Source organism: Zootermopsis nevadensis, unplaced genomic scaffold (assembly GCF_977971745.1).
Source record: "Zootermopsis nevadensis isolate Lab colony 2312 unplaced genomic scaffold, Znev_1.0 Znev_ptg000002l, whole genome shotgun sequence".
Lineage (NCBI taxonomy): Eukaryota > Metazoa > Arthropoda > Insecta > Blattodea > Termopsidae > Zootermopsis > Zootermopsis nevadensis.
Genome location: NW_028259134.1, coordinates 14,505,363 through 14,521,524, shown reverse-complemented (window position 1 = coordinate 14,521,524; position 16,162 = coordinate 14,505,363). Strand labels below are relative to the sequence as shown.

General features: G+C 37.1%; 1 protein-coding gene and 1 long non-coding RNA gene across 22 annotated transcripts in view; one reads left to right on the top strand and one right to left on the bottom strand.

Annotated features, from left to right (window-relative positions):
- The window catches only part of cac (calcium voltage-gated channel subunit cacophony), a 289,078-nt gene that overhangs the window by 182,375 nt on the left and 90,541 nt on the right, over positions 1–16,162 (bottom strand). Inside the window, exon 1 of one of the 21 annotated variants that reach the window (XM_087350519.1) lies at positions 1,351–1,697. The exons of the other annotated variants lie outside the window; for them this stretch is intronic. The gene's annotated coding sequence lies outside the window, so the exon portion shown is untranslated. Of the gene's footprint in view, positions 1–1,350; positions 1,698–16,162 lie in introns of those variants that run through there. 21 annotated transcript variants of the gene reach the window in all.
- On the top strand, positions 6,611–7,924 carry LOC147875078 (uncharacterized). Its single transcript, XR_015535534.1, has 2 exons — positions 6,611–7,667; positions 7,828–7,924. It is a non-coding gene; the product is annotated as an uncharacterized LOC147875078 (long non-coding RNA).

The window sequence follows — 16,162 nt, the reverse complement described above, 5'->3', positions numbered from 1 at the left end:
TCCACCACAAATCCCATATGAATTTCCCTGGGCGCGAACCCGGGCCACCACTGTAAGACGCAAGCTACTAACCGCATGAGATACAGCATGATCATTTCTGAAACCAAACTTCCATTGCAACACAGAAGCAAAAGACCACAATTTCATATTATCAGTTCAATAAATCTACATGAGGTATTAATTCAATTTCTGTTAACAGATATAATAAAGATTCCAATAAGTTATATTACGTTTGAAGTAAACTATCTTGATGATTACTGTTACTGTGGCAGTAAGTTACAAAAATCAAACTGTAATGGGTATGGACACTGACTTGCCATCATATCAGGGTTACGACACACCATTGGTCGCCATTATGATGCAAAATGGGGGAGAATTTCCATGTATTGAAACCAAAGGGCATGAACTAACCTTTCATCCGAAAATTTAAACGTTTTCAGCGGGCCTATTTGCTGTGTTTCTAAGAGAATTTATATTGAAGTTACCTCGGTCATCCTCTTTTAATTTATTCAAACCGTGCTAATGACGTAGTATTATGTAGCCTATCCATCTTTATAACACACATGAAACTCGCTTAATTGTCAAACATATATACAAATTAACACTGTACTATGTTAATAATGGGATTCCTGACTTCATGTTTCATAAAATACTTAAGAATAATGTAAGTGTTATCACATGACGCAATTCTCATCTTGGAAATCCCTAGCGGTGGAGTATTAATATATTCCTCGGGCTGTCCACTTCCATCCCTTGAACCACTTATTACTGTCTACTTTTACATCCATCGCTCTGGCAAAGTTTTCTTTTCGTATTTAACTTAGTTGCTGTGAAACTGGGCCGTTAGCGAAATAAACACACAGCCTTCTAACATTACAAAAAAAAAAAAACCATTGCGCAAGGAAACACAACATTTAAAAAAGTTTATATGAATACACTTATTATTTTGTGTAAATTCTACACGGCATGTATTCGTTTCAATAACAATAAAATGGGGCAATGCCTTATACTGGCAAACGGAACGAAGTTGATTTCTTTCATTCTGGATGCAAGAGTAATAAATAATTAGTAGCTATAACCAAACAAAAATGATAAAGGTGGATATCAAAATGCATCTTGTAAAGTGGTTTACACAGATGTGTTCCCCGCCCCATCCAAAATGTAAATACAATGAACATATCTCAACATGTGAACATAGGCCTAAGGAAATCATTCAAATTTAGTTTAAGAACCACATGCAGGAATAAAGTTATACCCTACACATGCCTGTCAGTGCAGTTAAAGACACAAATCCTGGCTTTCGGGAGGAGGTGATTGGGGGTGATCATTATGTAATGCTGGTTGCCTAACCTTTCTGGGACTTGCACCTGGCGCCATCTTGAACGCTCGTGATTCTCAACCCCCTTGCTCGCTCCACTGTCGCTACTCTCGTTCTAATCGCACCGTCTTCTTCGACGCCGACGTCGAGGCGTTGTGATTTTTTCCCCGTGCTTTCAGCCGTTTACAAAGAGGGCTTAATCCTATGGTAAGGCCCCCTTTCTACTTGACACTGCACCGCATCACCATTATCATCATTATCATCATCATCAACGGTTCGGTCGTCACTAACTGCGTCATCTCACCACTTCGCCCGAACGACCCGGCCTGCACCCGACACACTGGTTAGCTGCACGGACCAGGATACCCGCCCAGCTCAATACCACGCCACTCCGCGCCGCCCCGTGTCGACTGCCGGCGTTCCTCCCCCCACCCCCCGCCGCCACAATCATCGTCCGTACCTGCTTTCCTCGTGCATCGGCTTTCTCACCTGCTGTCCCAATCTGATTTCCGGCTTCCTCACTTGATTTCATGAGCTTGTGTTTCCCTCGTCTCTCTCTGTACCACCTTTTCTAAATTATGGTCTCTGCATCCCGTGCTCTGCTAATTCTGCCTGGATTGTTACGTTTTTGGACTTTGTCCATCGTCCGATGTTATAAAATACACATAACATCAGACGATGGACAAACCCAACGATCCAGTTGAATAAAAATTTTCTTGGATATTATCCATCGTCTAGTAAATATAAAACGTAAAACGACGTTTCGGAGTTGGGACTCTATCTCCGTATTCAGGTTCCTACACAGTTGGGCCCACTAGATAGAGCTAATCCCTATCTCCTTGGTCCGGAGATAGGGATTAGCTCCCACCTCCGAAACGTCGTTTTACGTTTTATATTTACTAGACGATGGATAATATCCAAGAAATTTTTTATTCAATTGACTCTTCACCATCGTCAAGAAGTTTTAGATTCCAACGATCCAGATTTTATTACGCCATCGTCAGAACCCTTCAGAATCGATCTGCTAATTCTATCATCTGGTTATTACTCGATTATTATTTTTACCTAATTTTTTTATCATGGTCCCGATTTGCAGCCTATGATGATTAAGACGTTGTTTCTTCTGATTTTCCTTGTAGACTCGACCCTGGATGCCAGCGTTCCGGAGAAAACATGACATCTTCAAGTCTGACTACTCTTCCAAGAGCTTCAGCAAGTGTCAACAATAGCCCAGTCGTGATGTTACAAAAACGGATTCATAAAACGTCATATGATTAAAATCCATATTCAGTAATGAATGGTCTGGATCTGCACACGTCAAATCGCATCTTTTTTCCGAAAGTTTCGGTCTTAGTTTTCTGCATTCACGACGACTTTCGTTCACAATTTTGCCAGTCCCCTGGGTATGTTCGTTGGTGTAAAACCTTTCTCTCAAAATTGAAGTTATTTAGTTTCAATAATTGTCTTTCCCTTTACATATGATGTTCAATATATCAAAACCCCGGCTTCTACTTCCATTCATATTGATTTCAACTTACGAGCGAGTTATTTTTAGACATTCCATTACCACTCCTCTTATGGTAACTGGGAGATCAATGTCAACACCGGTGTTGATTACCTCAGCCACTGAATGATTACTTGGTTGTCCGCTGCTGCGTGTACAGTCATAAAGAGGGTTCCGTGCCTCAGGACTGTTCAGACACCCGTACCTACTGTATGTCATTGACATGTAAGAATACTTTTTATAGATAGTAATAACATAATGCTGTAAAATGAAAAAGAAACAAGCAGCTTAAGAATAGCAGATAGAACTTTATAACGCTTTGATATGTTACTACAAAAAGCTGATGTTTTTTACTTTCTGTACAGTACTTTATTCTTTGACGCGCGTCAGAAATACACAACGTTTATTGCGCCCTGTCGCAAGCCAGTTGAAACCAGTCCACACGTTCCTATCGTCTAAAATCAGTTTAAATATTATTTCCGATCAATTTTAAATTATTTTACAATTCCTTCTTATGCAGACAGTATTTCCCTTTACTCACATAAGACTGTCATCGCTTGGTTCTTTTAATAAGTACGTAGAAACTTCGCGTTGCTCTTACCACTTACCTCGTTTAACGGCCTAACCTGCAAAGTACTACTCCAGGATAAGAGACCTCTAGCGATGTAATAAAACATTACTGTCAACATTGTCCGTACCTTGGGCTTCTAAAACACAGAGGAGTGACGCTTTCTTAACGAATTAATAATGGTTTTAATGTTAATGGTGAAGCCACCATTAACATTAAAACTATTATTAATTCTAATTAAGGGGAGATTTGTAGTTAATATCACATTCGATGTACGGAAAAAACTGTGTCTAGATTATAGAGAATGTAACTGGGGCTCCTACTGCGAAGATTCAGCTAAACAACTCAGGCGTTATTACTTCAACTAACACCATGGAGCGGTGACCTTTCTAAGAAACCAATCGTCGTTTAAACACTTGCCCATTTTATGAAATTCGAAGGTTAATTTCTGTGTTCACAGAAACCCGCCACTAGGGTCCTCCGTCGTATTCCATTTGTAAGACCAATTTTAATATTATCCTCTCATATGAGCCTTAATCATGCAATTGGTTTCTTCCCTTGGGGTGTCCGACTAAAATTTGGTATTCATTTCTCACATCACATATTTATTTCTTTAAGTTTGTATATCAGACTTACCAAGGAAAGTATGCGTGAAGTTTGCAGTGATTTAAAAGAAAGGACTCGCAGGCAATGTGATGTGGAACACATATTTTAGAAGGGAGTGTTCAATGCAGTCTTATGTTTAGTAAGTTAAATAGTTTTCATGATTTTGCCTGCGCACACGCAGATGAACACTAAGTAAGCTCCACGTGTCTAGCATACTGTCTAAATACCCAGCGCTAGTGAGGAATTTGGTCTTAGGATTTGTTCTCGGAGTCGACTCTAAATCGATTTCTCTTGTAAAAGTAGCGTCGGCGCCAAAGTTCGACGCCCCTGATGAAGAAGGGACATCTAGTACCAGTCTCCGTAGACAGTCCTACTGTCACACAATTCCTCCCTTCTGTTAACCTTACACAAAGTCCGTACCGGCAAGTTAGACGTCAGCTCTGAAAGTTTCAAATAAGAAACAACAAATGCTGATACTTGGGATCTAAACTTAGCTGGTAAAACTATTGGCTGGTTATACGGGCGACGGATAAATTGTTGCGACACTGGGAGTCTGTAGGTCAGATCTGATACAAATAAAATCTTCTCGAGCTATCATCCGTATCAGTTGATTAAGACTGCACTGTGATGTCGACATCAATTGTCTTGATGACGGGAACGGAGATGATCCCTGTTGTATTCAACTAACTCGGATGATAGCCCGAAAAGATTTTATTCAGGAAGATTGCTGTCTTCTGGTTTGTTCCGCTATGTAGTCTGGTCGATGTTTACCAACGTTTCAGAGGTCATACTGCCTCCATCATCAGGGCGATGAAGATTTCTGTCTTCTGGGTTGTTGCGCTGTGTAGTATGGTCGATGTTTACCAACGTTTCAGAGGTCATACTGCCTCCGTCATGAGGGCGATGAAGATTTCTGTCTTCTGGGTTGTTGCGCTGTGTAGTCTGGTCGATGTTTACCAACGTTTCAGAGGTTATACTGCCTCCGTCATCAGGGCGATGAAGATTTCTCTCTTCTGGGTTGTTGCGCTGTGTAGTATGGTCGATGTTTACCAACGTTTCAGAGGTCATACTGCCTCCATCATCAGGGCGATGAAGATTTCTGTCTTCTGGGTTGTTGCGCTATGTAGTCTGGTCGATGTTTACCAACGTTTCAGAGGTCATACTGCCTCCGTCATCAGGGCGATGAAGATTTCTCTCTTCTGGGTTGTTGCGCTGTGTAGTATGGTCGATGTTTACCAACGTTTCAGAGGTCATACTGCCTCCGTCATCAGGGCGATGAAGATTTCTGTCTTCTGGGTTGTTGCGCTGTGTAGTCTGGTCGATGTTTACCAACGTTTCAGAGGTCATACTGCCTCCGTCATCAGGGCGATTCATCTCCCTGATGACGGAGGCAGCAAGGACCTCCGAAACGTTGGTAAACATCTACCAGACTACACAGCGCAACAGCCCAGAAGACAGAAATCTTCAAATAAGTAACTCATATATCCTATGCATTTATTATTGCCAAGTTGATCATACTAGAGATATAGATATATATTTCACAGCCAGAATTGCTTTTCTGTTTCTGAATATTCAGTACATCAGAAAAAGTTAAATTAATAGCTGTCTATATTCTCTCATGCACGAAGTTTTTGTATTGTGCTATTATGGCAATATTTAATCGTTTCAAATAAAGTATGAATAATAGTTGATGAATTTAGAACAAAATTTCGCTGGGTAAATAGCCCAATCTCTTCAATTATAGACTCTTAATATAACATTCCATCGAAATCCTTCAGTAATCTCTGGGACAAAACACGCGGCCGGAAGTACCTGGCCGCCAAAAGTTTTTTTTTTGTTTTATGCATTTCGCGCGCACATCGTAAAATAAAACACCAAGAACTGTAGTCCAAAGTCCCTCTAAACAAAATATAAAATGGCCGTATACAGAATTCTAAGAAACAGTAGCAAATAAATACGTCGTCCATCAATGTAACACTAACTTCACACATTAATCTGAAGTGTTCGCTTGACATAAACGAAAAATTTTTCGTGACCAAGACGATAAAACCCAACTTCTACACACGACAGATAAAATTTTTCTCGAAATGTCTGCAGGGGAAATTACTAGAACTTCAGTTAAACATGAAATGACGAAGGGAAACGCTACACGCATGCAATGTATCAAAGTTTTACAAGAAAAGAAATGTAAGTGATCAGCTGCCGTGACAAGTCGCTCTGCCCATGCATCTGAAAACATTTTCCTGTGTTCATCTGCTCAATAATAACTCTCGAGATCAACACAGCTGATAACGAATCCCACCACCGAAGCCGTTCCTGAGCGGTTTGAACCCTGTTTACACATCCTAAACATCCTGAAATGTGGCCCATTTCATTCGCGTGAAGTCTGGGCTGTTCAATGGGTTTTGAAAGAATGCAAGTCGCGGGTTTGGTTGATAAGGAACCGTTGTCCGGCCCATAGATGAAACAGGACCTCATGCCGAAGCTCGTCGAAATTATATTTAAGAATCAACTCGTCCCTCAAAGAAAACACACTCATCATTACCAAGATCAATTTATTAATGCTTATATCTTTTTACGTTTCACTGCAAATATATAAATATATTAAATAAATATCAAATTAAATACTATAGTAGATATGTTGACGATATACTCATGATTTTTGATGGAAAAAATACAGACATAAAAAATGTTTTAAATGAATTTAACAACATAAATCAAAATATACAATTCACTTTAGAAAAAGAACAAAATAATAAATTAAATTATTTAGATCTAACTATAATACGAAACGAAAATAACTTCGAATTCAAAATATACAGAAAGCCAACAAATACAAGCACCATAATTCATGCCTCTTCATGCCATCCGAATGAACATAAACAGATGGCTATTAACTACTTAATAAACAGAAAAAATACATATCCCATAACCACAGTAAACAAACAAATTGAATGTAACACAATAAAACAAATTCTAATAGAAAACGGATATAATAATTATGAATTAAAACCCAAAAATAAAATAAACAATATAAACAACATAAATGAAGACGGAAACGAAAATAAACAAAACAAATGGGCCACATTCACATATATAGGAAAAGAAACCAAATATATAACAAAAACATTTAAAACAAATAACATAAAAATAGCATTTAGAACAAAAAACACTATAAAAAACATCTTGAAACAAAAACCACAAATAGACACAACAAATCAATACGAAAAACCAGGCATATATAGGTTAAAATGCAATGATTGCCCGTTAACCTATATAGGCCAAACTGGACGCACCTTTAATCAAAGATATAAAGAGCATATTACAGCAATAAAACATAATAAAGACCATTCAGCATATGCAAAGCATATATTAAACACAGGACATTCATACAACAAAATAGAACATACAATGGACATTATAAAAATAATACAAAACAAACGACATAGAGACACCATAGAGAAATATCATATACAAAGAACACATAAACAAAACCTTGCACTAAACGACAGCAACATTTACACGAACAATCCGATATTTAACATTCTACAGTCCATTGACCCAACCCCCTAAACAACTTTCACCCAATATATATAGCCACACACGATACCTACAACTCAGTTGCTGTCTGCCATTCAATAACAACGGACACGCACCTCACACACAACCCGGTATGTTATAATACTTTATATTTTGTGATTGTATTTCTTTTGCTTGTATTACGATATATTTGAGTAATTCCTTAAAATAATATAAAATTAGAGTAATATTATTCCATTTCCTATGTCGGTAGCCAGAATCACGATATGAAAATTAAAATTGATTTTGCAGATATAGGCACCCAGACGCGTCTCCAAAATTAAATGAAAGAAGCCTGGAGATGTAATAAAAACGGATAAAACATAAGCAATATAAGCAGAGCAACAGATACACCAGATTTTAATTTTAATTTTGATAGACCTGACGATGATAGAATTGTATATCGAAACATGTCGTCAATTTTAAAATGTAACAATTTTATGTGAAATTTTATATGATTTTAACAATAAGCTTGTGTAACGACGGAAAATAAAAGTACTGTATTATTAATGCTGTTTGAGAAAATAATTCATGTTTGCAGTGAAAATTTCAGGAGATCCATAAAATTGACAGTTACCGATTATTAAACTAGGTGGCACGTGTAGTTACCACTAGGCTTTAAAGGGTTGAATAACAGACGTCATTCATAGTTACACGGGAAGACCGGCCCACATCAAAACCGGCTGGAATACGATAGTCAGTACCACCGGAACTGCACAGAAACGAGACACGTGGGAGTCATCTGGCGTCCGGCCTGATAACTAGACGTGGCGTAAAACAGATTTCCGGTAAAGTAATAGGCAGAGTTGTGTAATCTGTAGTTAGTTTATTCAAAACTCTCTTAATTGAATAAGTTTTATTGCACTGAAAACGAGGACAGCTATGTAAATCTAAGTAGTTATTTGTCTTAAATCTCCTAGACCAGCGTTTCTCAACCGGGTTTCCCCGGAACCTTAGGGTTCCGCGAGAAATAGTGATGAATAGGCTAATCATATGTAAATGTATTTTTGAGTCATTTTTATGCTTAATTTCATATTCGTAATTTTACTATACACGTACGACATATTCTCGGAAAATTCTTGTGTATTATAATAAAGTCTTCAACCTGTTATGTCATTTAGAAATATAATAATCATAAGAAATATATTTAGCGACGTCTATACGGCGCCAGCGTGAAACCGCCTTTACTGGTCAGTGTACAGGAGATCTACGTGGTGGATTCACGTATCATCGAGTGACTCAAGTAAATTTTATTATTTAAATTGGCTTCAAAAATAACATTTCCTTGACACATATATTTGTTCATATGACATTTTACTTTGATTTATCTTATGCAATTTTAACATTGTCAATAAACGATTTAGTTATTGTAGTAGTTATTATCTGTTTTCGTTCTGTTTATATGTGTTCTACACGATATTGGTTATTTATGTTTGTTTGTTTTTTGTTTACAGATATGGGTTAATTTTTGTGTGAATGAAAACCTCCGTATGAGGTCTCTTGAATAGGCAGTTCGATTTCATTATTTTTGTATTGTCAATAAACTTGAGAAAAACGTAAGTAATTTTTTGCGTAAACCAGCTATCAGAAAAAATATATTCAGTTTTCCTTATGAACTTCAAGTTTATAAGAAATAAAGATATCAATAATGATATATAATAATTTTTATGTAGGGGTTCCCTGAGACATGAATATTATTTCAAGGGTTCCGCAAGGGCAAAAAGGTTGAGAAACGCTATCCTAGACAGACAAACAGAAACCTCAACGAAAGTTTTTGGCTTAGATCAGAATCGGGAACATCCCGAAGAGAGAGACCATTTGAAACACGAAAACTGTAAAGAACCGAATACTATTAAAATTTAAAACGACGATAATTCAATTTGACTGAAAATGAATAATTCCATAAAGCAAGGAAGACAGAAAAACACGCTGAATTTTAAAGTTATACATCGTTCTTCTTCCTTGTGACCACAATCTTCCGCCACGCTACTGGACTAACTGCCACTCTTAATACATTTTAAATCACGAGATTATTAAACCTTACCAATCACTTTATTTTGATCCTGTTATCTGATGCAGTCTCTTACTGCGTTTGCACTCGCCAACGACTGGCCTCATCAAACTACTTTTAACGTAATAGGCGGCCACGGAGTTTGAAATAGACATCCAAAATACGATGCGTATGCAATCTGTATTTATTAAAGACCAAAGAATTACTTTGTTCTAACAAAAAGGCATCTGAACTTCAAATTGTATAGCGCAGAATGGGACGATATTGTGGCAGAGAATTTGGATACTCCAAACACCTTGTGACACCACACACGCACACACATACAAATGTGTGTGTGTGTGATGAACGTTATATATTTATTATGTTGCATGTACTTGCGTCAGCAAGTGCTTCATAAATAGAATATTAAAGAGTCAAACTAAGCCTGGGAAATGGCTTGCAAAGCTTAGAGTTTTATCCCAGCTACGTTGCATCACAGCATTAAGCTCTGCAGAGCCAAGACCAAGAACGCCCATATATTGCTAGCAGCTTTTAATTACTCCTCGTCGGCTTACATAAACATTTCTGCGTGTGTCTATCTGTACGATTATCTCACTTTCTATTCACAACCGTTAATAATTAGGTCATGTGGACTGGATGACTGGCAACATTTGCAACAATCAATACTGTTCCACGTGGCATTGAAATTGTTCAGCCATATTGTGACCCAAGCGCGCATGCTAGTGTAAAGTCTGTGAACCATAGCTATGCGTTCGCCATCTTGCTTTAGATATCTACACAGTTCGTAAATCTGCCACTAGATGGAAAAGTAAATTCAAGTAGAGACATCTAGGAATATGATTTTTAACACTATCAAACCTGTGCAGACTTCTGATAGATGGTGCCAAATGTATATGATTCGTTGAACAATTAGCCAATAATTACTTACATGGAAAGTTAAATAATTTAGCATTATAACTCAATGTATACCTGAGGCGGATCTTTCTTTTAACAGGCAGAAGGCGTTTGGCTACTGATATGAATTTTATTCTGCAAATAAAACTGAACAACTCATCTCAAATAAATTTCCCGTTTTTTATCCTGACGATGCGTGTATTTTCGTGGAAGTTTACTACAGACGTTTCAGAGGCTTTTACTATCTCAATCGTCAGGGCGAGCAGTAAGCCGTGTGCGAAAAAGCGGGTGGAAAATTCCACCCGCAGTAAGCATCTCTGAAACGTCGGTCGACTTTGCGACACTACACAGTACAATATCTCTGAAGGCTATCAACATCACACCATTCGCCGTCAGAACCTGAAATCACACGTTTATTAACGTCTTCAGAAGAGTCCGCTATTGATCAGTATCGTGACTAGATATACATTTACTTAACAATTTTCTCGACATAATGAATAAAAAGAACATGGCTCTGTGGAATGTGATAACCTTTGTAACAAGATATAAGCGTCTGCAAATGTGAATATTAATTCATACCAGTAACGTGTCTAAAACAATGGAAACCACGCCTGAAACGTATTCTTCGTGAAAAACTCCCTTGTTGCAGGCAGAGGAAAAGTTTTACATTATAATTCTTGTAAAACACAGCACAGCGCCGATCATCTGTGGCAACTGGGGGGGGGGGAAGCCGGTATCTAGGATTAATGAAAATTATATTTTATTAAGAATTATCATTATCTATGTAAGCAAAACTGAAACTTTTACATATCTGTACATAGCAATATAGGTATTGAAATCGCAAAACATACATGAAAATATTAAACATTCTTTCTTAAAGTCATTTAATCAGAAAATCCGTAATTTCTGTGTGTATGTTTTTTTCTGTCGGCCTAATTTATTTCTTTTTCTTGCGAACCCGCAAAATTGTTAAACGATCAACATCATCTTGATTTTCCATTAAGTAATGTCTCAGCAGCTCTGTGGGCTTCTATACACAAGGTCACATTCTAAGACCGCGGATAATCCACTCCACGGATAATTGACGCTTAACTTTAAGTTCTTAGCCATTGCACTCCTGTATTAACTCCCTCCACACTAATTTATGTGATCGTGCAAAAATAAATGACTGAATTTAAATAACACACATAGAACGCGAACGAGAACCTTCCTCGTATGGAACTAGCACTCCAGTCACAGAGAGGTGGGTTTGATGTGGAGTGACTTCATATCTTGCTGACACAAACAATCCTCTTCTTTACTTTGCCAATTCCCACTAAGTCTGTCGTTCGTGATCTCAGAACCCTCTTATATTCTTTTTCTGCTTTTTTCCCTTCTCCGTCGCCCTTCGTCTGCTCATGTGTTTTCCACTTCTCTCTTCACGAACTTTGTTTTCGCTTCATCTTCAGTTTTTAATTGTCTCTCTTCCTGAAATTCTTTTTTCGTCTATTCTTATCATATTTTTTCTGTGGGTATCATTTTCTCTGTATTCATACAATCACTGGTTATCTATTATTGATAAGTATTTGAAAAACTGTAACATCAGAAATTCCTTATTATCAGGAAAATCCTGAGTATCAACGCAAAGAAATAGTTCGGAATTAGTTGAGATTGATGAAAATGAAATTGTTGTTACCATAAAATTCAAGTGGTACAATAAAAACGAAATGTTCCAGATTATGGAAAACAAGAAAAGAAAAATATCTTTCATGCTGAATTGTTAGTATACAGAGCCATATTCTGTTAGTATATTTGAATAAGAATGTACAATTTATACTGTAAACAGCCAGAAGAGAAACTTCTTAACTGATGCTATCAATTAGTTGATGCCGTTTAAGGAAACAATCTCTGTTTATTCTGATAATTACAGGAAACGCATAAATCACCCTGAGAAAAGTGCAGACCTACGGATTATTAAAAGCAGTATTACATACAGTTACCACTTGGTTTTAAAGAGTTAAGATAGTTTACCAACCTAGAACACTAGTTTAGTAAATGAAAAGAACTGTTATCTGCTTACAGATTCCCACAATATCTTGAACAAGTAAAGACGCTACTTTAGTCAGCTATTGAATTACATGGAATTTAGCTATGTTATGCAAACTAAAATACATGCAACTGAGACTGCCTCTTTTTAAGTTGAAGTTTCTACTAAGAAGTTAGGAATGTATAAATAGCCAGGCATTGACCAAATTCCTCTACAATTGATCAAAGCAGGAAGTAAGATGTTACGCTGAAGAATTTCCAAAAACAGAAGAAGAAAGGATTCTCCGATTGTGCCTACTTATAAAAATGTTGATAGTAGTAATAACAATTGAGGTATAACATTTTATCTAACACTACTGCCTCTAAGAAAACTTCATAAAAATAAGAAATCGTTGAGAATTATCAATGCAACTCGAATAGAAAGATTAACGATTGATTATATCGCCCTGATAATGGAGGCAGAAAACAACTCTGAAACGTCGGTAAATTTCTACCACACTACGCATTGCAACAACCAAGAAGACAGCCATTTACGTATCTTCATACAACGTTTATCTTCGCCGCTGTTGAACCTCAAATCTCATATAGAACGTTAGTTGCATCGCATGTTTAAAACACTCATATAACCACCGTATTAACTACAATGTTATCTGTAGTCTGTGATAATTGTGGAAATGTACTGAGGACAGTTTCTTTCTGTGAAGGACACAAACTACACTTGGCTACAGTCCATTCACTGCTCCTCGCTTTAACCAGAACAAGAAAATAGGTTCTAAAAGCTTCCAATTTGTACGGTCTATTTAAGACGGCTAAGAGCTTTTGGATTGACAGGAAGAATGTGTGATTCTAAGAAATAGCCAGAGTAAAAAACACAACTATTTGACAGTAGTGTTTTGATGCTATGCACATCCATGCGCAATGGCACACAGATAACTAATTTAATTTCGCAGAAGCATTCTAGAGAAGCAAACAGTCGCTCAGATAGGACAAAAAATTCTATGTAGTTTGTGTAAGTCGAAAGTTCATCGCCATGTTCATAAAAGCCAAAATAAATGTTCCTTCTCCGACCCTTGTTCAGTATTCGCCATTCTGTATAAATAATTAAGAAAACGTTTGTAGATGTGAGTGCTGTAAATATTTGATGCTACGTCTAATTTTCAATATGAAAAGCTGATTTTAAAAGACGCCGTCGAATTGAATCCGATGCCGCGGTAAAGGGCAAATGGATTTCTTGTGTGGATAATACGATATAGTCTACTTTAAGCACTGTACCAAGAATGTATTTTTTATTTCTTCAAACATAGCAACACAGTTAGTTCTGCTTTAATCCCGCAGGGATTTTAATCCTGCAAAATGTACAGATGTGCGTTTCGAATGCATAGGATAACGGTCACTTGATGTTCTGGACACAGAAAGAAAACAATTTCTTTTATAAATGCATGTTGCTTCTTTTTTCTCACGAGTCTTCTAAAACACTCCCAATTAATGGCAATGATGCCATACATGTATAGATTATGTTAATCAAAGTAATATTTTTCAGATTAGTAACTTGAAAATATAGATATAATATTATATTTGGTAATGGTAACATAAAGTATCTATACAGTTTTACAGTTTATACAGAAAATGGATCAAAATTAAGTCAGAGATAAATTGTAACATCACGAGATCAAACATAACAAGGCTGTCTGTCGCCAGTATTATTTTTTCTGTAGACAGAGCAAAGTAAATAATTACGGAGTGTTTGTCGAATCAGAATTTTAAAACTACTGTAAAGTGACAATAAACCAATCATTTCTGGGAATAAAATCATTTGCAAAAGTCAATCTTTTTTTTACATTAACAGTACGAAATTACTATACGAGAATATCAACAGTATAAATTATAAAAAAATATAATCATGTCATTAAGTGTCAAAAAGTATTTCCTATGTGGATTTTAAAAGAGTCAAATACGTCATTGGACCCAATACTTGAAGCGCAGAAAGTTATTTATATCAAAGTTTTAATGCTCACGTTTGGCCATCAGACACAATCTCGAAGCTACAAAGTCAGTAACGGTAACGCGGTCACAGAAAACAGCTCGCTAATATGCGATGCTGAGGTTTCGACTGCATATTTACTACCTGCAACCGCTAATCACATCGCACTTCTAACCCATCCCACATGTGGACCGCACAGAGAATTAGCAACGGAATAATTGTGTTGCTACCCACAATTCATATGATTCATATATGACAACTTAACTGTACCAGATATACCAGAGCAGTCTTTTCTGATGGAGGCAGCAGGAAGTTATCTTGGTGATCTTCAGTTTATTATAATCTATTTTCTGCTAAAACCTAATTTAATATAATAAGAATGTATTCCTTGTTTCTTTAATTTCTCCGTGTTTATTTAATTACGCTATCTTCTTTCTTCTATTCCATCTTTACTTCTTTTCTCCTCGACTTCTCTCCTTATTTTCTCTGCGTACTTACCATTTCATCTTTCTTCCCCTTGTTCATTTCACTTTCTTCATTCGTCTAATTCTTTCCTTATTTTATTATTTTCGTACAGTTTCCTTCTTTCTTTTCTTAATTTCTTGGTCCTAATGTGTTTCTAATATGTTTGTTTATTCCGCCGACGCCACACCAATTAAGGAGATTATGTATAATTAAAGAAGAGACAAGTAGGTTCCAGGATAGCAACTAGACACTGAGCGACATGATTCATCCTATAATTCACGATAAATGACATGAAAGTGAGGGTTTCGGGGCAGCTTTCCAGACCGAAATTCGAATCTGTGTTCACCTGAATACGCAGTCACTGCCGCTACCAAGACCCTGCGTGGTCGGTCTGTCTTTTAGATAACCCACATCTGGAGATGGGATTCTCGTCTGCAAACGAAAGCCTGCGCATGCGTGCTCGGTGGGAGACTGAAACGGCTGTAATGAACAGTTTCACACATGGCGGACTCACGCGAGACAGCAACGTATCCAAAGTTGAAATACCTTTCCGTCCCACCATGAGATAACGCGACGTAACTTGAATTCAGCTGATATTTTTGGGTAAAAGTCTTCTTGTCTTTTCAATTCCTGACACACAATAGCTTTAAAAATCATTGAGAAAATGGAGAAAGGGAAGGACAGGAAGAATAATTGAAAATATAAACAGAATGAGGAAGAAGGTAGAAGAGGGAAGGTGGCAAGAAGTGAAGAGGAAAATAATAAAGAAAATAAATTAGTATTTTTGTTGTTCAGAAATTCCCTTATTTCTGACGGCTTCGATGTGGTTACAAAGTCGTATTCTTCCCTACAATTAGCATATTTTATCTCTCGGGCGCACATTTCAAACAGCCTTGGTAATCATTTATTAAATAAAGTCTTCTCGGAAGTTCGCTAACTTGGCACATCATCTTTGCAGCACTTATCTGCTGCGTACACGTGTACTCAACTCAATTCAAAGGAAGTCCGCAAACTTGGCTTTCTGGTAATGTCGTGCTTCACAGTCACCGCAACTCAAAAGTTGTCCCCGAACTCAATCTTCTCGCATAATAAAGCTGTACAGTCAGCACAACTGAATATATATCCGGGAAATTACACTTCTTGTATCATCATGTTATTTATGTATAGTCAGATCAGATCAACTCACAAAATAAAGACGATTTCTCTGAAGT